Raw genomic sequence first — 22,414 nt, forward strand, 5'->3', positions numbered from 1 at the left:
GCTGATGGGAACAAGATGGAAATTATTCTTCAAGGGCTTTTTATTGTTTGAAGCTTTAGCACTATTGATAGCATCTGTTTTAAGATAATTGTATCTCAACTTTCAACTGATGAATTTCTTTTTTAAAAAGACACTAATTCATTTAGATGAGAGTCAGCATGATCCATGTTGGCTATTTGACTCTGGGCAAATCATGAGGTAATTCTCTAAAATAAAAGTTTCAGAAGAGAAGCCAATCTGCATTTGTAAAGAGAGTTTTTTCATTGAATAATTCTATCAATAAAATCATAGGTATTATCCCTATCACTAACCTAATTCACTTAGAAAACTTTCTTAAAAATTCATTTTTCATTGATATAAATTGCCAAACAAAAATTGATGCCATATGGAAAAAGTCATTTTCTTTAATATGGGGCAATTTTAGTGCTATCTAAGGGATTTTTTTTCTCTCTCTCTCCAAATACTATGCTATTTCCTCTTTTTTCTCCTTGTCTCTCATCACCTATTAACCCACCCTTTCCTATTCTCCTATGTATCAACGCTAACCTATGACAAATAAGTAACTCTGGATTGCAAGATTATAGATTTACAGTTGGAATAGCCACCCTCCCCCAGTTTTCAGATAAGAAATTAAAGCCAAGTGAGTTGTTCAGGATAAAAGAACTACTATGTGTCTGAGGAAGAATTTGAACTTGACTTCAATCCACTGTCTTATCTACTATACCAAACTGCAAGCCAAATCAGCATATTAATCATGTCACAGAATGCATCTGACTTTGCAGCTTATTCTTATCTATCAAAGTATGAAAGACATATTTTGATTATTACCCCAAAATAATCACCTATATTCAAATGATTTTAATGTTATTAATACTTCATTCATTACTTTTTAAATCTAGACAATTACTAGAATAATAAACCAACTTCTGATTTGTAGTGATTTTTCAATATCCAAGATACAAATACTCACACTGAAAACTTAACCATCGACTTTCACAAACCAACTTTAGCATACCTTTGCTATGTCTTTACAATCTAATAAATGTATCATGAAACTAGGTATAGAGCAATATCTCACATTGTATATCACAAGATAAGTGTGAAATGGATATATGATTCAAACATGAAGGATAGTATGATAAGCAGATTAGTGAAGTTTAGAAGAAATTACCTGTCAGATCTATGGAGAAGGAAACAGTTCATCACCAAACAAGAGTGAGAGACATTCAAAGAAGGTAACATGAATCATTTTTATTACATGAAACTTTTGTACCAAACAAACCCAATACAATAAAAATTAGAAAATCAAAAAAACTGGGAAAAGTTTTTGAAGAAAGTTTTAAATTCTCATTTCTAAGATATGTATGAAATAGAACCAAATTTATAAAAATAAGCCATTCCCCAACTGATAAATTTTTTCAAATGATTTCCAGATTAATATACCAAAATTACTTATACAATGTATTTTATCTTTGTTTTTAGAAAATAGTCTCCATATGGAGCAGGTACCATATCTTCTTTGTATCTCCCACAATAATTTTACCAAGGCTTTCCTACATTTATTGAACAAACTACAAGGAGAAATGGAGTTAAAAAGCCAAGATAAAACTCAAGAATCCCTTTAAAATAATCTTAAGAATAGTAAGAAAGTATATATTATGAAACAAAAGATCAAGAAATTAGAAGAATAAAAAGAATCTATACTGTTAGTGCTTTGGGGGAAAAAAAGACAAATCAATCAAGACCACCATGCTATTGACCCACCAAGTGACTCAGCTCTTAGACAGTGTCAAGAGTAAAGGTACTCTCTCTCCTAGCAGGGAAAGGCAGTAGCCATAATCATTCATCTCAGTGTCTGTCCTATCCAGGACCCAGGCCAACACACAGAAGAAAACCACAGACTTGCCAGTGTAGCCTAAGGAAAATAGGGTGAAAGAGAGAATTTAAGAAACAATGAACTTATCCCCAAACATGGTTAACAATAACAAACAAACCTGCTCACCAAATGCCAAGAATTCATAGGGGAAAAATTGCCTGAGGAGAAAAAAAAAGAATCTAGGTAAAATTTTTAAAAACAAAGTTCATAGATTAGCATCTGAAACACACACACACACACACACACACACACCTACAAATACAAATTTATGAAGTTCAGGGCTTTAGAGTCTTATATACCCATATGTGAGTTACCTGTATTAATTTGTCAGCAATGTATTAAAATAAACAATAAAACATTGTGATTATTGAATTCTCAAACAAGGTAGCAAATATATTTACAGATTTTCTATAAATACAGCTTGTCTAGACCAAAATATTTTTTAATGTTTTTTCTAACCACTAGGCAGTTATTAAAGGTCATTTTAAAGTTATTTCATTTGATTGGGAGAAATATGAGTTTATTTTTCATTAAAAATTTTGACTATCACTACCAATTATTTCTCCTTTCCTGCTGTGGTAAGCAATTTTTCTTCAGTTATTTTAATAGAATTAATTTTATTCTCTAAAATAGTTTATTCTTCTTTTTTATTTGCCAAAGGTTTATCTGTTTTTCAACCTTTCCAGCACAATAGGTAAGATCTTCTGGATGACTTCTCTTTTTGCATCAGTAAAATTATCTTTAAGCCTACTAAGCACAATAAATTTCTTTGGGAGTACAAATGTCTTTTCCTTCTCCACACCTATTGTCAGCGCAGCATCATGTAATTACTTTTGGCTCTTCAGAAAACTTAGTTGTTTTCTAAAAATTTTTCTGTCTGGGAGCTTTCTGAATGAGTGTTAAAATTAAGATAATTTTATTCTACTTTGTATATTGAAAATTCAGTTATGCTTTATGAAATTTATGATAATAGTGAAATGTGACAAAGCGTATAATTCCACCTAAATTTTTTGTTGGAATAAAAAGTAAAATATGACCATGGTTATTATTATTATATTAATATGATGATTACATTTTTTCATATATTTTATACAGTTTTTTTTCTTTTTGCCTCCTGTTTTTATTTGAGAGCTATCCATTATAACAAAGGGGTTCTATTGGTTATCTATATATTTTAGATATTTCTTCTCAGAATTTAAAACAAAGGTTATATTTTTATGGTGATTTAGCATTTATAAGATATTGTATGTATTCATGTACATCTCATAACAATAACAGCTGATATCTATATAACCATTTTTAAAATTTGTATGACAAAGTACTTTGTACTTTATATACATTATTTTCAGGCAGGCCTCACAATACTTAGGTGAGATAGGAGTTTAAATTATTGTTTCCATTTTACAGATGTGGAAACTGAGGCTAACATAATTTAAATCACTTTTTCAAGATCACACAACCAGTAAAAACCAGTCAGGTCTATCTGACTCCAAATAAAACATTCTATTATGGCATGCCATATATTAATGAGTATCCAGAAACAAATATAGTGCTTCATTTAAAAGCCAATTTTTTTTACTATGATTCATCTTTATACAGCTCTGTCATTTATAATCATATTATTACTTTAAACAAAGCAGATTCTCAAATCAGTTTTTATTAACTGAATTTTAAGAGGTTTCTTTCTATTCTGCATAGAGCCTCTCTCTCTGAATGGTCTTTCTGACTCTGAATAGTCTTAGTTTGCTCCTGTAAAGGACTGACATTCATTTCATCAAGAAGCTTTTATCAATCCCTCACTCTGCGTAGTATTACATCTAAGAACCAATTAAATAAGGTTAAATTCAACAATTAATTTCACTGTGTTTACTTTTTTATCAAATACAGCAAAATATGTATCATACAGTAGACAGGTATATTTTTATAGTTGATTAAATGTGTTGTATCTGGTAATTTTTTCACAAAATTAGCTAAGGACACATTCATAGATTTAAAAATAAGTAGAGTAAAGGTAAACATGGTTAGAGTAAGAATATCCAATATTTCTCTTGAATATTCTTAACATAACACATTTTTGTTAGGGCATGCCAAGAAATGATAGTACAAATTATACTAGCAAATCTCTAATGATGACTTTAATATTTAAAGTTGTAGGACTAGTCATTGAGTTATGTGAACAAGTAATAAAAATCCAAAAGCATACTTACTTACAGGTGATGAAAACAGATAGTAGAATTCTTCTCTAATTACTTGTGGGGAGCCTTAAGGAATCAACCACAAAATTAACCATTATAAATTATTTTAGGATGGGACAAAGAGTAAATGTGAGAATAGTAATGCATATCATATCTATTTGGGTAGAAATAGAGAGGATTATCTTCAAATATGTAAAGAACAATTTCTCAACTAATTTTTTTTAACTGTGTAATCTTCAACAATGATTCAGGCAACTTTTCAAACCTATCACACAATATCTACTTGAAGTATTATTTTCTTATTCCCAATATCTAGTTAAGGTAATAGCCTCCGAGAAGTGAAAGAAATTACCAAAAGTCTCAGAACAAGTAAGTGCAAAGTTGAAACTTGTACTTATGCCTTCTGACTTCAAGGATAATTCAGTCAATAAATCAATTCAGTTCAACAAGCTTTTATTGAGCACCTACTATGCTATTCAATACTAAAGGCTGGGTCTCAAAGAATATCCCCTAAAAAAAACCTATTAACTTCTTTTAATGAGCTCATAGTCTAATGGAAGAGGCAATATGAAAATATGTATGTATAAGTGAGATATGTACAGGATAAATTGGAGATAATCTCACAGGAAAGACTAGCATTAAAGGAAATGGACAAATGTTTCTTGTAGAAAGTGGAATTTTAGCTAAGATTTGAAGGAGGTAAAGAAGTCAGGAGATTTGAAATGAGAGAAAGCATTATAGGTATGGCCAAAGAAAAGGAACAACTTTAGGAGATTAATTTTCTCGTGAAAGAAACAGAAAAGAAATCATCATTATAGAATAACACTATGTGATAACAACAACAATAAATAACCAAATTCAATTCTCTTTGCTAATAAATGACAGCAGTCAATGGACATAATAATAATACTAATAATAAATTAGGGAAAGTTCAAACTATTTATTTCAACTTGAAACACATTAAATGTTTGGGCCTCTTCCGTTTGTGGAGGAAAAGTGAATTGCAGATTATTTAGCTAACTATATATAACTCATTAAATATCATTAATGTAATTCTCTATTATTATGATTAAAGTATTCCTTATTATTCTGGTCACTCATTATGGTATGAGGTATCATGGCTGTCCCAGAAGAGTATAATCTCTAGAAGGTCCTTCCAAGATGGAAAGCTTTTGAATTCAGTCTAAGCAATGGCTTATATGATAGATGGATAGAAATAAACATGCAGACAGACAGACAGATGGAAAATTTATTTAACACCTACTATGTGACAGACACTGTTCTAAATTATAAGAATACAAACTAATACAAATTCAAAAAAAAAAAAAAAAAGCAAATCCCCATCTCAGTGGGAGCAGAAGGCAAGAAGGGGAAGGAAGAGCTTTGAAAAATACTCAGCAAGATCCAGAAAGTGTCCAAATAGTCATGGATTGAAACATGTTTGGAGTTAACATGAATGGTATGAGTGCCTTCTCAAATGACAGAAATTGTGTAATTAGAAGTGTGAAGCCAGTGTGAAAGAAGCTGCTGAAGTGGAAGTCCAAAGGAGACCAAGAGTTATAGAAAGAACTATGTTCTGATTAACCATGGCTGACATCAAGTTAAGAGAAACTAATTACTAGAAACTTGGCCACTGGGTGATGAATTTTTTAACTATAACTCACAGAGGTAGTCTGCTAAGGAAATTACTAGTCCCTCAATCAACAAACATTTCTTAAGCACCTACTATGTATCAGGCATTGTGCTAAGTGCTGACTTGTATAGATATATATGCTCCTATGAAATCTTAGATACTTGTTATAATGATATGAACAAAATATTCAGCTGGTTCACAAGTAAAAATGGAGAAATCATAAATTTAAAAAGAGAGACACAGATGGAAATTTTTTCTTGAAAAAGCTAGAAAATTCATAATTATAGAGGATTAATTTGGCTGAACTAGTTTTATTCAATTCATGATGTCATTTGCAAATGAGAATTTTTAGGATTTCAGTTTCTATAGGGAGTCCCTTTTCCATTTGGGTTTTCACTGTACATCTTTCATGACAGTGACTTTTGGTAAATGTATTTTTCCCTTTTTTGTTTCTTGCTTGATATTAATAATCATCAAGTGATTATTAATGTTATCTCAGTTGTTGAGCCTATCTTGGACTCTCTTATAATGCAAAAATATGCTTAGAAGAAGCCCCTTGGAAGAGAGCCCATTTTGTTCTACTGAATAAAACGCCTTTAAAAATAATCAACAAATAACACATACTATAGGTTTTTGTATTTTGTACATCTTCCAGTCAATTGTGAGAGATAAAAATATGGTCTGCTGTAGATGTGTTTTGGCTGCTTGTTCCTTTCTTAATATTTTCATTTAGAATGCCTTATAATGCACTGTGAATTATTATCATAAAATTTTTGTAGAAATGAGAAAAGCATGTGAGTTAGTATTATAACTATAGTCCCAATGGCATTTTAGTAGAATAATTTTTAAATCATTCAATATACTCTTTTCTTTAAGATATCTTCAGAATAAATCCCCCAATCCCCTCATAATAGCACTGTCTCAAACACATACCTCTTTTTATGTCTATTTCATCTAGACTAACTGCTTTTCCCATTTTCGTTTTCTTAAGATCTATTCCTGTTTTCTCATACCGTATATCAAGGACTATGATCTTAAGATTCAAAAAGTTTCATTGTAATTGATAGAAATAATAGTAGAAATCTTGGCATATAAGTTCCATTTTTTTAACTGTTGGTTTCTTCCTTCTAATTTCATCCTCAAATTATCTTGTGATATATCTTCTAACTCTTTTAGTGAAGTGTTCATGGTATACAGACATGAGGCTTCTATGGAACCTTTAACTCTCTAGCCTTTCTTACATCTTATTCCTAAACTATATTTCCTACATATTTTTCAACAGCAACATCTAGTCTCATTTTTGCACCAAAATTATTGAATCTCAAAAAATGTATTCATTTGAGCTTTATCAAATTTTTCATAGAATTTTATTCATATTTCCTGAGAGATGTTACCATAATGAAATGAATTTTTTTGTTATTTTTGGAGGATGATAAAAGCAATTTTGTCAGTTTCTTTGTTTGCCTCTCTAAGGTAAAGCTGTAAACCATAATCTCTCCTGTCTTTTTCTTTCAATTAACAAGAAAGTCAAAATTTGAAAAATTTATTTCCTCTTTGTGAGCTAGTTGGTCATTCAACATGGACCTTCTGTTTAGGATACTAACACTCAAGTTCACACTTAGAAATTATCTAAAACTTCTATGATTTTTAGTAGTTTCTCTCCCTTTTCTAACAATCTGCAATTGTCATTGAAGAAACAGGAAAGTATAACAAAAGACAAGATTATTTCAGCCTTTTTCTGTGTTTCAGAAGTTGTGAAAGTCAGACAACTAATTACCAATAGACCAACAAACTGATAATGAATCTTTCCTTATTTACTTGTTGCTATACTGGCTTATTTAAGCTGTGTCTTTGTAAGTCAAATATCATCTATTGCCAGAACCATGAAATAGTATTGGATATTTTAAGGCCTCTCTTAAGTGGTGATAAGTGAACCAAGCCCCAGGATACCATGTCTTTTTGACCATTCTGTGATGATATTGCAGGTGCTCTCAGGAAAAATGAAATACGTAATAGGTTTCTTCAGGAGACAACCATTAAATTGTTCCCAATCATTTGTTGAATGTTGAATTTGCCTTCTTGTGTCAAACAAAGGTATTATCTAGGGAAAATAAATAATTACCTGGTGATAAAGTCCAAACTACTATGATATAGTTTTTGAAGAATCAAAACTAAGCCACTGAATAAGAAATAAGACCCTTGGCTTCCAAAATTGAGAATGGGAGCTACAACTTGTGATTTCATTGGTATAGAGATCTTCTGGGTGAGAAACATTATAGGGAAACATGTTCTTAAAATTAAATTTTGATTTATTTTCATATTCACATTTTCTCTATCTCCCCATTATGTGCTCTCTCCCAAAAAAATACCTCAAACTGATTGCTGAATTCATCATCTTTTTCCTCTAGAAGCTCTTCATCATGAGTCATCTGGGAATGATGATTATTCATTGTGTGATTAAAGTTTCTAGGACTTTCAAAATTGTTTGTCTTTGAAATATTATTGTTATTGTATATAATTGTTTTCCTAGTTCTGCTTATTTCACTACATATCAGTTCATACAAGTCTTCTCAAGTTTCCCTTAAGCACAAAAGTTTTCTATCACATCCACATATCACACTTTGTCCATCCAATTTATGGGCACCAGAAAATAAGTTGTTATAAATGTTTTGTACATAGTTTTTTTTTTTCATAATTCTTTGAACTCTGTCAGATAAAGACTAGAATATTTCTAGAATAAGTGATGTGAATACATTAATATGTTTGGGATAAAATAGTTCCATTTTTGATACTAGTAATTTCACTTTTTTCTTTCTTTTGCAAAACAAGTTAATTAATAGTTTATTTTTTCCATAGATTTAACATAAATTTAAATAAGTGGTTTGAAAATTAGCTCCTAGTTTTATTTACTAATTCAGTGTAGTTTTTTCTTTCATTTTTGTTTAGCTCTTCCTTGACTTATGATTTCTATTTTGGTATTTAATTGAGAAGGCTAAATATGTTGGTTTTACCGGGATTTTTTTAATTGATCTACTCTTACTCTCTTTTATTGATGAAAATATTTAAACATATATAATTTCCCGTAAGCAATGTTTTGGCAGCATCTGAAAATTTTTGGTATGTTGTTTTATTATTTTCATCAGTTTACTTAAATTATTGGTTATTTCTATGATTTGATCCACCTGTTTAGGAGAATTATGTTATTTAGTTTTTAATTAAGTTTTAATCACTGTATTACATTAAGGTCTAAAAAGACCCTCCATATCTGTTGTTTCTGCTTTTCTATTTTTCTGATTTTGTTTGTGACCTTTTTTGCCCTAATACATTAATTTTGGGGAAGGTGTATCAACAGCTAAGAAATATATACAGTTCTTTCCATCCTAATTTAATATTCTCCAGAGGCTTATCATATATGGCTTTTCTAAAATTATAATCAGGCCCTTCATTTCTTTTTTTGTTTGTTTGTCTATTTGGGATTAAGATTTATCTAGGTCTGAAAGGGGTAAATTAAAGTTTCTCATTTATATTTAATTAACTTTCTCCTTTAAGAAATTAAATGTTATGCAATTTGGGTATATATGGTTAGTATTGCTATTAACTCATTCTCTAAAGTAATTTTCAACAAAATGGAATTTTCTTTTTTGAATCTATCTTAATTTGCTCAGTTTCTTCCTGTTGCTATATCTGATATCCTGACTACTACCCCTACCATTTTTTCTTCAGCTGAAGTATTATAGATTCTGCTTCAGCCTCTTATTTTAGTTCTGTGTATAACTTTCTGTTTTAAGTATATTTCTTATAAACAATGTATTGTTAGATTCTGGTTTTTATTCTTTTTGTTATTATTTTTTGTTTTACATATAATTACATTCTATTAACATTTACAGTTATGATTGTTAATCATGCATTTCTCTCAATTCTATTCTCTTGTACTTTTTTTTTTCTTTGTTTCCTGGTCCCTATTAAATGGTTTCTTTTGCTTGTGACTAATCCAGCCTTTAAACTACACTTTCTTTTATGCTTCCTTTTTTCTTTGCCTCTCTCTGATGCTTCTTTGTTTGCTAAAATGCATCCGTGTTCAGCTGTGTATGTGTGTGTATTCCTCACTCATTTCACCAGTTCAGATGAGAGTGAGGTTCAAGTTTCTCTCCCACATCCCCTTTCTACTTATTATATAGATTTCTACTTTTGCACCCCAATTATGTGGAATAATTTTCTTCCTCATTATTCTCCTTTTACCTTTGTTACATATTCTTTTTTTTCTCACTTTCAATCCTTATTTTAAGTTTATCAAATTTGATATCCTCTTTCGTTCCACTAATGATAGAGCTCTGAGAGAATACATGCACAATTTCCCTATTTTAAAATGTAAATCATTTGTCTTTAATCCTTTCAGGAATATTTAATTTTGTATTCTTCTCTTGATTTTTGTGTTTATATGTCAAAGTAATCAAGCTCTTCATCAGTAATACTTGGAATTCCTCCATTTCATTGAAATTCATTTCCCTTCCCTCCCATAAAATTGCACTAAATTATTCTTGGCTACAAATCCAGATCTTTTGTCTTCTGATACATCATTTTCCAAGCTTACCACTTCTTTATGGTAGTGGCTATTAAATCTTGTGTGATCCAGTAGTATTTTTTTTTTGACCTGAGATAATATTCCTGAGAGTTTTCATTTGGGGTGTTGTTTTTATTTTTTTTCAGGAGATGATCAGAGGATTGTATTTCTGTTTTGCCCTCTTATTCTAAGAGAATAAGGCAACTTTCTTTTAAAATTTCTAAAAATATAATATCTAGCTTCTATTTTTGATCATGACTTTAAAGTATTTCAATGATTCTTAAATTATCTTTCCTCAATCTGTTTTCTAGTTTAGTTGTTTTTGCTGAGTTACTTTGTATTTTCTAACTTTTTTCAACATTTTGACTTTAATATTTTGTGATAGAGTCATTAGTTTCCATTTGGTCAATTCTAATTCCAAGGAGTTGCTTTCTTCAGAAAGGTCTCTTTTTTCCTTTTGTTCCACACTCTTAATTCTTCTTCCTTATATCTCATTTCTTTTCCCATTTTTCCTTCTTACCAATCCTATTTTGGTTTTAAGATAAACTTTATTTATTTTATTTCTAAAATTTTTTTTATCTCTTCCAGGATTTCTGATTGAACTTGTGTCCAAGCTGCATTGCCTTTGAGGCTTCACTTGTAAATATTTTGGAGTCCACTCTCTTCTGTACCTGTATATTAAACTTCTCTATTGTCACAATACCTTTTTGTAGCAGGGTTCTTTTTTTGTTTGCTCATTCTTCTAATCTACTTCTTAACTTCGGACTTTGTGTTAGAACTAGGATCTGCACACATTTGGAGAAATGTTGGAATGAGGGTTTGTTTTTGTGAATTATTCTGTTGCTTTCTCGGGTTACTGGGTGTTTTATTCTCTCAGGATCTCAGGAACAGCTTAGGCTGAGGACCTGCAAGTTGTCATTGTTCCCAGAGTAATGGGATTGAAGATGAAATCCATTTACTGTCCTTTCAGTTTGAAGCTTTGGTTTGACTTTGTTGATTTTCTCTGGGTTAGAGGTTCCAATAGACAACTTCTAAACTCAGCTACTATTGGGAAGCTTGGAAAGTTCAGAGCTTATAGCTCTCCTTTGATCTGGGACTCCTGCCTTAGTTATTCTACTACAAATTTTAGATTAGTGTGTAGGCTAGAATTAAATCCCTGTTCTGCTCTTATTATTTGTCTCTAAACTTATTGCTCACTCAGAACATAGCTAACAACTGTAACCGTAACCTATTTCTCTCTTTTCTCTTCTATCCCTTCTATTCCTAGTTTCAATTCCTGGAACTGGGAAGCAAATAAAAGAGTTGCCAAAAAGGTACCTATCCCTGTAGCTTACATTAGTTCAGGGACCCATTGGAATTTTTTTTTGCTTTGGTACTTCCTTTCCTAAAACATAATTTTCATCTTTTTTTAGTCCCTATGGGCTAAAATGTTCCATGAAGCATACTTTTGGCCAGACCATGAACCTAGTATCTGTAGACTTTTTTGTCTTCTCTCCTTTGCTGATCTGGGCTGGAGAAAATAACTTATTGTGATCATTCTTGGATTTCATGATCAAAATTTGGTCTGGTGCATATTCTAGATCTTTGAGAAGAAGATGTGGTAGGGAAGTTGGGCTTCCTGCTTCTTTGCCATGTTTGTTGGCTCTGCCTCCTTTGTCCTCTGCAGCAGAAAATATAAGAAAGTTTTGGAGTGCTGAGATGTTAAGTGACTTTCCCAGGATCACAGAATCAGTTGTGTCAGGAACAATACATGAAATTAGGGCTACCTGGCTTCAAAGCCAGCTTCCTAGCTACTAATCTAGATCCCAGCTTATAAAACTGTGAGAAACGACTTAATAAGATGTCTCATAACTGAATGTGGGGGGTCATTAAATTATGATTTATTATCAGTAAATGTTTGATTTCTATATCTATTTTATGTACCTGTGCACCTGGGGCCATGTAAAAATTCCTCAGATAAAAAGGGGTCACAAATGGAAAATGTTTAAGAAGCCTGCTCTGGATGGCCCTCAAGAAATGAATGCAAAACAAAAAAATCCAGCCAATTTTGAGCAAAAGAGCATCTCTTTTCAACAGCAGCCATAGATTCATCCAATAGTAGACACATTTTGGGACCCTGAATTTAAACCAAACAGATGGATCTAGCTATGAGAAATGTCTATTCCCAAGTGCAAAAACATCCCTCTATTGTTATTGGGAGATTAGATTAAGGTCTGAAATCAGATGGTCAGATGAGTTTCATCATTAAAAAACATCCCCAACTCCAGAAAATAAATTTATCCTTTTTCTTTTCATATTTTCATTTGCAGTTATTTGACTGGTGCTACAATAGAGAGCCTGTGTGAACCAGGAATTTTCTGGGCAGTTGAGAAGCTTAGGAGTAGTGTTATAGGGGTTTTTTTTTTATTTTGCTTGTTTGTTTTTTAAACACAACAGAACCTCTAGTCATTTGAAAATCCATATGAAATGAGATTTTAAATTTGGTTTCCCAGGCAACTCTTCTCAATGCAGAGTTTAATGTGTGAACATTAGAATTTCTCTGAGCAGCGTATCTCCCCCAAACCTTGCCCTTTTTACTGGAATAAAGCTATAAACTTTGAGAACCCCCAGCCCTACCATTACTTCGAGAAGGGCAAAGAGAATGCAGTCAATATTGAAGGATTCATGTTCATTTCAGAGATGTAAAATGAAACATTGCTGAGTGGAGTCTGTATGTAGAGAGAATGTGATAGGCATATTCATGGGAATTCAAAGAGAGAAGGCATAAATGACCAATGTGTTGATGTATTCCAGTGAAAAGAACCAGTTCCCTCATTTGTTATAACCCTTTAACAGCAGTTGGTCTCAATTGATAACTTGGCAGTGAAAAGCAGGCTGTTTCAGATCCATAAAGCAAAGCTTTAGCGGCAGGATGACAATCAAAGAGCCATGAGGGGTGGGAGAGTACAACATAAGCCACAGGTGTCCATTGTCCAAAACCACCCCCTGGAAAATGTATTGCAAAGAACCTGAAATGGCCATGGGGACTTTGAAATCATTCAGGCTGTGTCTGCCTTGGCTCTGAAATTTTCAAACAGTTTAAGGGGGTTGAGGAGAAATATAAATAATATGTGAACTATAAAAAAGTCCTCCTGTACTTAGAGTTTGAATTTTAAATTGAACTTTCTCCAGAAAGTAAAAACTTCAACAGGAGCCCTGAGTGTATTTCAGAGTCAGTGGTAACTTGCCGAGGACTCGTGTTGGGAGAGCTATTTTCAAACATCTCATACTCATTATTTCAAAGGGAATTTTACCTCTGATGTGGTCCTCTTACTAGTCTTCAGTTACTATCCATATGTAACAGATGCCCAATTTGTTACATGAAAATAAAAGCCACTTTTGGACTTCCTGGGAATTTCTCAGCAGTTGAAATGTAAAAAATCATTAATTTATAAAATATCCAAACAACTATGTTTTCATAAAATCTTTAAATCTCTCTCTCTCTATCTTTCTCTCTCTCTCTCTCTTTCTTTCTCTCTCTCTCTCTCTCTCTCTCTTCCTCTCTCTCTCTCTCTTTCTCATTTATTCTCTTCTTCCTCTTTCTCCCTATCTCTCTCTCCTCTCCCTGTGTCTATATCTCTAGATATATATTATATAATATATTATATATATATATATCATTTATACTGACACTTAGTAAATATACATTTGAGAAATCTCAAAAAATTTCAATCCAAAACTAAAACGAATATTTTAGTAATGTTGATGGAAAAGGGACAAAGAAACTCTCACTTCGTGACTCCTAATCCAGACTCTTTTTACCTAATTGGTTCAGCACTCAAGAAATATTCTCATGTACATCTCCCAAGAAATCTACCTCAGCTTCAGGGAATTTTGTGGATCACTATTCATCAAAACAATAACTCATAATCCCCAAGCAATGAGTTTGCTTAAGTAGAGGGCATATTAGATACATACAAAATATTTATTTTTAGATACATACAAAATATCTATTTTTAATCTAACAACATAGCAAAATAAGTGACAACAAAGAGCTCTCATTCATTTGCAGTATACTCTTCTGCAAGCAACTATGCCAAAATTAGGGAGAAGATATGTAGAAAGCACAGAGGAACAACTAACACATACATTAGAGCACAAATATAAGAAATATATGGGTCCTGGCCACAAGTATAAGGGTATATGCACAAGAAACATAAATAGGCAGAATAAGTGGTTATCCTGGCCACAAGTATAAGGGTATGTGCACAAGAAACATAAATAGGCAGAATAGTGGTTATCCTGGCCACAAGTATAAGGGTATATGCACAAGAAACACAAATAGGCAGAATAAGTGGTTATTCTTATTGTTTGTCCTTCATTCTCAAAAGGGACCATGACTTCAGGGAAATGATTCCATAACATGCAGGTGAATTGGATTTAAGGGAGGAAGGGCTAGTGGATAGAGTACCACGGCTAGAGACAGGCAGACCTTAAATCCAGCCTCAGACACTGACTAGTTGTGTGATCCTGGGCAAGTCATTTAACCCTGTTTGCCTCAGGTTCCCTTAGGTAAAATGAGTTGGAGAAGGGAATGGCACAATACTCCAGTATCTTTGCCAAGAAAACCCCAAATAGTGTCATGAAGAACTGGACATGACTGAAATGACTTAACAAATACAACTGTGCTCAAGTCAATTTATGTCTCTGATTCTGCAGAGCCAGGGATATCTTTCCTCTGGAGTTGTCAAGCCCCTGCCTCCCTTGAGCTGAGATTATTTGCTCTCTTCTTTCTTTTGGGCTGTCCTCAGCTCTGCTTCTGAAGTAGCAGTTTCTGTTACTATCTTCTCCCTTCCTCAAGGACCATCTATTTAGCTCAATAGTCATAGGAACCACCTTTTTTAGCTTTTCTGTGAAACAGACTCTCTTTAGCTAACGACTTGCAGCCTGTCATAGAAACTTTTAGGCATTTTTAGGTTTGTTTTGTGAATTTCTTTTGTCTTATTATTGTTTGGAATAATTTAGTCTAAATTCTTTTCTGAGTTATGGTCACAAAGTCCTATCTTATCCCTAAATTAGGAAAGTGGGTTAATTTCAAAACATCCTGGGAACTTTGCCTTTAAAGTGTGAGGAAAATCTGTGTGGAAATAATGAAACTGTTGTCCTGAGGTTTCTTATTAATAGTGTACAATTTTTAGTTCTAGGAAGATTCTGGAAGACCAAGTTATATTCTGATTTGGACAAGAAAGGCTGACTGTTCTCTGAAGAAACACCTAGCTCTTTTTCTATTTAAAAAGAACAGGACAGAAAGTCTAAGAGTTTAAATTTTATTTATTAATATTTGGTTTGCATTTGTAATAAAATTAAATGTCTAGTATCATTAAAAAGAAATTCCCCACTGCTACTTCACCTCTCCAAATATCACTCATTCCCATGCAAATAACTCAGGAACCAGACTGAAAAGGGCTAAATAGAGAACTTTTACCATATTTCCTGAGAGCAATCAAAATCAATATGCTCCCCCCATAGATCTGAGTTTGATTCAATTCAACAAATATTTATTGACTCCACTATGTGCAAAAAAAACCACTATACAAGGTGCTGGGAATTAAAAGAGAAAAAGGAAGTTTGGGGTACATCTGCAATATGCTCACAGACAAGTTGATACAAAAGCATTTGAAAAGAGAAAGAACAGAAAAATCTAGGAAACCTTGGAAGCCTTCATGAAAGAGATGAAAATTGAGCTGAGCCTGAAAGAAAGAGAAGGATTTTGGAGCAATGCAAATAAGTAATGCAGGTTTGGGAAGATGGTTTCTGCTGTTTAGCACAGGCAGGTATAATATGCAGTATTGAGAAAAGGGAGTAACATAAAAATATGGCTTGAAAGGTAAATAGAAACCATTTTGTGAAGAATCTTAAATACTAGGCTGAGAAAATTTTAATTTGATCCCAAAGGCATTAGGGAGACATGGAAGATTTTTAAGCAGGAAAATTACAAGGTCAGACATGTTTTAGGAGAATAATTTTGACAACATGGTAAGGATGACTTCTAGAAAAGGATTGAGGGGGTAGAAACAAGAACACAGAGATCCAGGCAAAAGAGGATAATAAGACCTGAGTCTGGGTGGTAACCATGTGAGGAAAAAGAGACTATGGGTATTGAATTCACAAAATTGGTAATAGACTATTTGGGGAATGAAGGAGGTAGCAAAGTCTGGATTGATGCCATGGTTATAAACCAGGATGTGATTAAAATGATAATCATTCAAATTTGAAGTATGTGTGTGTGTGTGTGTGTGTGTGTGTGTGTGTGTGTGTGTAACAGAGAGACAGAAACAGAGACAGACATACAAAACAGAGATAGAGAGGTGAATTAGAATATTCATTGCTTCCCATTGTCACTTCTAGACTTTCCTTTTGTTCAGAAACTTCACATTCTTTGAAGTTCACGCTATTAAAATCTTTATTATTAAGATCATGGTGGTTATTATATACTAACCCCAAGGTCAGGCTTCCTTCCTCCTTTCTACAGATGTCTAGCATATGGTACAATATCTTCCTATATGAAGCAACTGCAACATTCGTGGTGATACTATCTCAAATAATTTCTCATCTCTTCTAAAATCCTATAACCATACACTCTTCTGCTCAAACTAAACCCTAAACAGGGATGGACAGTGTACACATTCTGGCTCTCACCATTACACACAAGTGTTATGCTTCCTTAACTGAAGACTCAGACATTCCTCTATCTGCCCATAACTTATCATTCCATGTCTTTATGCCTTAACCCTTCTAAATATCTTCTTTGTCTTTATCACAACTTTCAATTTTCATTTCTTTATTAGCCAAATAATATTTTGGGGCTAATATTTTTATTTTTATTTTTTATATTTTTTATATTTTTCTTTGCTTTAAGGTAGCACATTTTAGAAATCTGCAAACTATGTCAAAAAAATTTTTAAATCTTTTCCTATCTTTTTCTCTATACATATAGTTTTTTGAGGAGTTGAGGGGGATATCTGTATGAGGAAGAGTCATCTTCTAAGCTCAAATTTAGCCTTAGCTACTTAGGCACTTAACCCTGGGCAAGTCACTTAATCCTGTTTGCCTTAGATTAATTAGCTGTAAAATGAGATAGACAAGGAAACAACAAACTACTCCAATATCTTTGCCAAAAAAATTCCAAATGGAGTCTTAGAGAGCTGAACATGACTGGAAGATGACTGAACAAGATATAGCATAGTTTTTTGGCCAAGTTTGTGAGAAGGTATTTCAGACTGACAGCCAAATGGGAGGCAGGATGGTGAGCAGATGAGGGCAGCTAGATGGCATAGTGAATAGAGTGCTGGACTTGGAATCAGAAAGACTCTTCTTCCTGAATTTAAGCCTCAGACACTTACTAATTCCGTGAACCTGGACAAGTCACTTAACTTCATTTACCTCAGTTTCCTTCTCTGTAAAATAAGTTGTAAAGGGAAATGACAAATTACTTCAGTACCTTTGCCAAGAAAACCTCAAATTGGATCATGAAGAGTCTGACATAACTAAATAACATTAGTAAAGAAATGGTGAGCTCACAAGATCCAGAGTAAGATGATCTGAGTTCAAACCTTATTTTTTGTGATTTGTTAAATCCTATGTTCTGAAATATTGAGAAGAGACTGTCATCTTCCCATCATTCTGTATTTGATTAAAATACTCAGATTGCAAAGGTAAAAACTAGAATTGAGAGTTTTGAAATATCAAAATCTTTATCTGAATTTTCTAGTTCTTTTGTATGTATAATAACAGGTTGTTTTTTAATATGAGCACTAAGATTAAATTTGAGCTTTTATAAAGCATTTGTTTCCTTTTGGCACTTTTTGTCTCAATCTTCATTACAATTAACTAAAAAGATATTAACTGTTCTTAAAGCACTCCTACTTTTTTATCATCTACTTGTATTCTTGAATATTAGATCCAAGATCACTGAGCTAACTTCACAGAGAATTGCTGGGAAGTATATTTTTGGCAGATTCCCTCAAGAACAACCAAATTAAATGGAGTAGAAATGGACTTGAAGAGAAACAAGAAGAAAGGAATAAGTTAATTTAGAATTAAATGTCCAAGAAGCACAGATCAATTAATAAAGCATTTCCCTGCTGAAAAGTTCTTAGTAAAAAGTATATTAGTTGCAATTAAAAAGATGTCAATTAGGTTAAATCCAACCAATACATTTAACAAAAATTTTAAATGCTCTCAAAGGGGGCTTTTTTGTATGTAGATTGTATCTGGAACATTGTTCAGTTCTGAGATCCATATTTTAAAATGGACATTGACAGTCTAGCAGGAGAAGACAATCAGCATGGCTAATAAGCAATTGCTTCAAGATAAGTTAGAAGATAATGAGAGCACCTAGATGAGGTTAAGTCACCAGACACAGATGAACTACATCCAAAAAAAATTGGAACATGAGATTGCTGAACCACTGTCACTGAAATTTCAAAGAGCATAGAGAGGTATCATGACATTGGAGAAGGAAAAAGGAGAACCAGTCTTCAACCTGAGACCAGTATGCTCAACTTTAATTCCTAGCAAAATTCTGGAGAATATTTTAAAAAGAGTGGTCTGTGAACATTTAGACAGAGAAGCAGTAAAAACTAAGAATCAGCTTGGCCCCATCAGGACCAACTACATTTCATCTTCTAATAATGTAACTAGAACTAGTAGGTAGGGGATGGGGGATAACAAGATTGATATGGAAAGAACATTGATATACATCCAGATTTTAGCAGGTTCAATACTTATGTGACTGTGGAAAAGTTGCTTTTCATGTCTGATTCTGAGTTTCTTCATCAGTAAACTGAAGATAATAATACATACATTATTCAGCTCACAGGATTATTGTGATCAAAAGACATTCAAAATAGTTGAATTAATTTTAAACAAACATGAACTAGTATTAAATTACATGAAAGCTGATTTTTGATCCATTGTGTTTATTTGCTTAGTAGCTATAACCCTTGGATTTCCAACAGGAATTTGAATTAATTTTTTTTCATTTAAATGCAATATAAAAAAATTAAATTTATCATTAATTAATTAAACTGAATTTTTTAAAAAGCTGAACAAATAAAGCACATGATTACCACATGTATGGCTAGAGGAAAATTCTTAACCAATCACAAAAGTTAAAATAGATGAGTTCAACTATGTAAAATTGAAGAGCTTTTTTACAAACAAAATCAATGCATCCATGTGTGATAAGAAGAAAAATGATCAATTAACAAAAATTATTTATATCAAATATCTCTGATAAGAGTCTTATAACAGAGATATAGAGGTATGTAGCACAAAAACAAGATTAAAAGCCAAACCCTGTAGTAAAGTGGTCAAAGAATATGAACAATTTTCAAAAGAATTATAATCAATTAACAATCTAAACAAGATTAAAAGCCAAACCCTGTAGCAAAGTGGTCAAAGAATATGAACAAACAATTTTCAAAAGAATTATAATCAATTAATAATCACACAAAAGATTACTCTAAACCAATAAACATGAAGAAATGCAAATCAAAGCAACTGTAAAATATCACCTCACACTCAGAAAATTTGTTGAAATGACAAAAGGTAGGAATAAATAATGTTGGAGGAGCAAAAATATAGGGCAATAATAATCTGTCAATGAAGTTATGAATTGTTCTAACCTTTCTAAAAAGCAATAGTTTGGGATATACCCAAAGGTGGTCAAAGATCAAAAGGAAATTATCATATATACAAAAATGTTTATGACAACATTTCTGTAGCATCAAAGAATGTAAAAAAAAAAGTGATGCCCATAAATTTGAGAATAGATAAACAAATTGTGGTACATATGGCTACAATGGAATATTCTGCTCTATTAAAAATGAATATGGAGAATACAGATAATCAAAGTAATAATCATTAAGCTGATACTTAGCTAATACAAGGTGAATTAAGCTAAACTCAAGGAAACATCATGCACAATGACTACAATTATGTAAATGGAAATAACAACAAATAAAAATGCTGTGCAATTATAATAAACAATTTTATCCAAAAAATAAGAGGCATGAAAATGTACATCTCCCTTTCATCTTTATAGAGATGGGGGTACTATATACAACAAAAAGTTCATTAGATGTTTTAATTAATTTTGCTTAACTTTTTTTCTCAATTATACCAGTTGCTGTCTGAGAAGGGAAAGATATACACCTTAAAGTAAAAACAAAGAAGTCAATACAAAATTTTAAAAAGCAAAACAGGAGCAAGGAAGGAATACAAATGTCGCTAGGAAAGATAAATGTTTTCCTTGCCTATTAAAGCCCAGACTTTTTCTCACTAAGTAACTTCTTCCTATGGTCAAGTAACAAGTCTATTCATATCCTCAATTTATTTATTTCTAGTTAAATTTTTTTCCCTCTTCTTCCCTCCATTGTTTCTTATTAAATCTGCTTTAAGTTCAATGAAATTTTAACCTTTAAATTAATCATCCCTTACATGATATGGACTATTCATGCTTAATCCATGATAGAATATTATGAGCTCATATTGATCTGAGCAGCCAATCAGATATACTACCTTGACCCCAACATAGTGATGTTATTTTATTCTTCTTCAAGAAAAAAGGCTTTCCTAGCTGCGTGACCCTGGGCAAGTCGCTTAACCCCAATTACCTTAGCAAAAAGAAAAAAAAAAAAAAGAAAGTCAACAACCAATTCTTCCTTTTATTCCTGCATCTTTCCCAAATCAAAGGATGTTAGAGCTGTAAGGAAACTTAGAGAGCAAAGAAACCAAATCAATCACTTTTATGAATGATAGCAGGGAATTATACCATACAAAGTCACACACTTTGCTACTGGCAGGACCATGAACTAGACGTCTGTTCTCTGGACCATGAGGAGAGTTCTCTTTCTGTTACATCTGGTGACTATGTATATCTTGGAACTAGCTATGTCTATAATGTAGTACATACCAATAATATATACCAATAAATTTTTCTCTATTAAAAATGATTTTTACTCTCAATTCTACTGATTAATAATTCTCAGATTTGTATAGTAATTTAAATACAGGGATAGACAGACCTTTGCCTGAGCTCTTCCTGGCTTCCCTCAGAATCAAGATCAAGCCTCTGAACGGATTTTGGAGTGACAGAACCCACAAATATTTGGAATATAACAAATTTCTAGCAGAAGGTATCGTGGAAGGACTTCAGGAAAGGTCTGTCTCAATCAAACCGGAGGACACGCCCCAAGTACAGGTGCAATGCAGGGAACTCCAGAGCAGAAACACCCTATATGTGGGGAATCTAATGGGACACTTTTAGCCAAAATACAGCAGCATTGGCTATTCTGTCCTGGTTCAGAAGCCAATGTATCTGCAAAGCAACTAGTGAGCCCTCATCTCCGGCTTTACAGATAGGACCTGGTGAGACCCACCTAGCCCAGGGAAGAAACTTGCAGCACCTCTGGCTGCAAGGCAGCATAAAACCTCTGTCATTTTATAGAGGAGGCTCTGAACAACCTCTCCTGTGCCCTAGGAACAGACCTCAACCTTAAAAAATGAGTAAAATATATTATAGAGACAGGGAAGAACCAACCTCAAAACTTGAAGACACTAAAGGCAAAATGCTCCAGATGAAGCCTCAAAGGGAAATATAAACTTATCTCCAACTCAAAAGGCTCTCTTGGAAGAATTCAAAAAAGGATCTTAAAAGAGAGTTAGAAGAAAATGGGGAAAGGAAATGAAAGTTTTGGAAGAGAAAAATGGAAATTGTCTGAAGAAAACAACTCCTTAAAAAATACAAATGATGAAATGGAAAAAATATATACTGCAGAAAACCACTTCTTTAAAAATTGATTGGGTGAAATGGAAAAAGAAAACAACTCCTTAAAAATAGAATTGGTGAAATATAAAAAAGAAGCCAATGAACAAAAACAACTCCTTTGAAAGTTCATTTGGCCAAATGCAGAAAGGGGTTTAAAAAACTAACTAAAGAAAATAATTCTCTAAAAATTAGAGTTGAACAAATGGAAGTGAATGATTCAATGAGACATCAGGAATAAGTCAAACAAAACCAAAAAAATGAAAAAATAGAATAAAATGTAAAATACATCTTTGGAAAAACAACTGCCTTGGAAAATAGATTTAGGAGAGACAATCTA

The sequence above is a fragment of the Antechinus flavipes genome, chromosome 5, assembly GCF_016432865.1.
Source record: "Antechinus flavipes isolate AdamAnt ecotype Samford, QLD, Australia chromosome 5, AdamAnt_v2, whole genome shotgun sequence".
Lineage (NCBI taxonomy): Eukaryota > Metazoa > Chordata > Mammalia > Dasyuromorphia > Dasyuridae > Antechinus > Antechinus flavipes.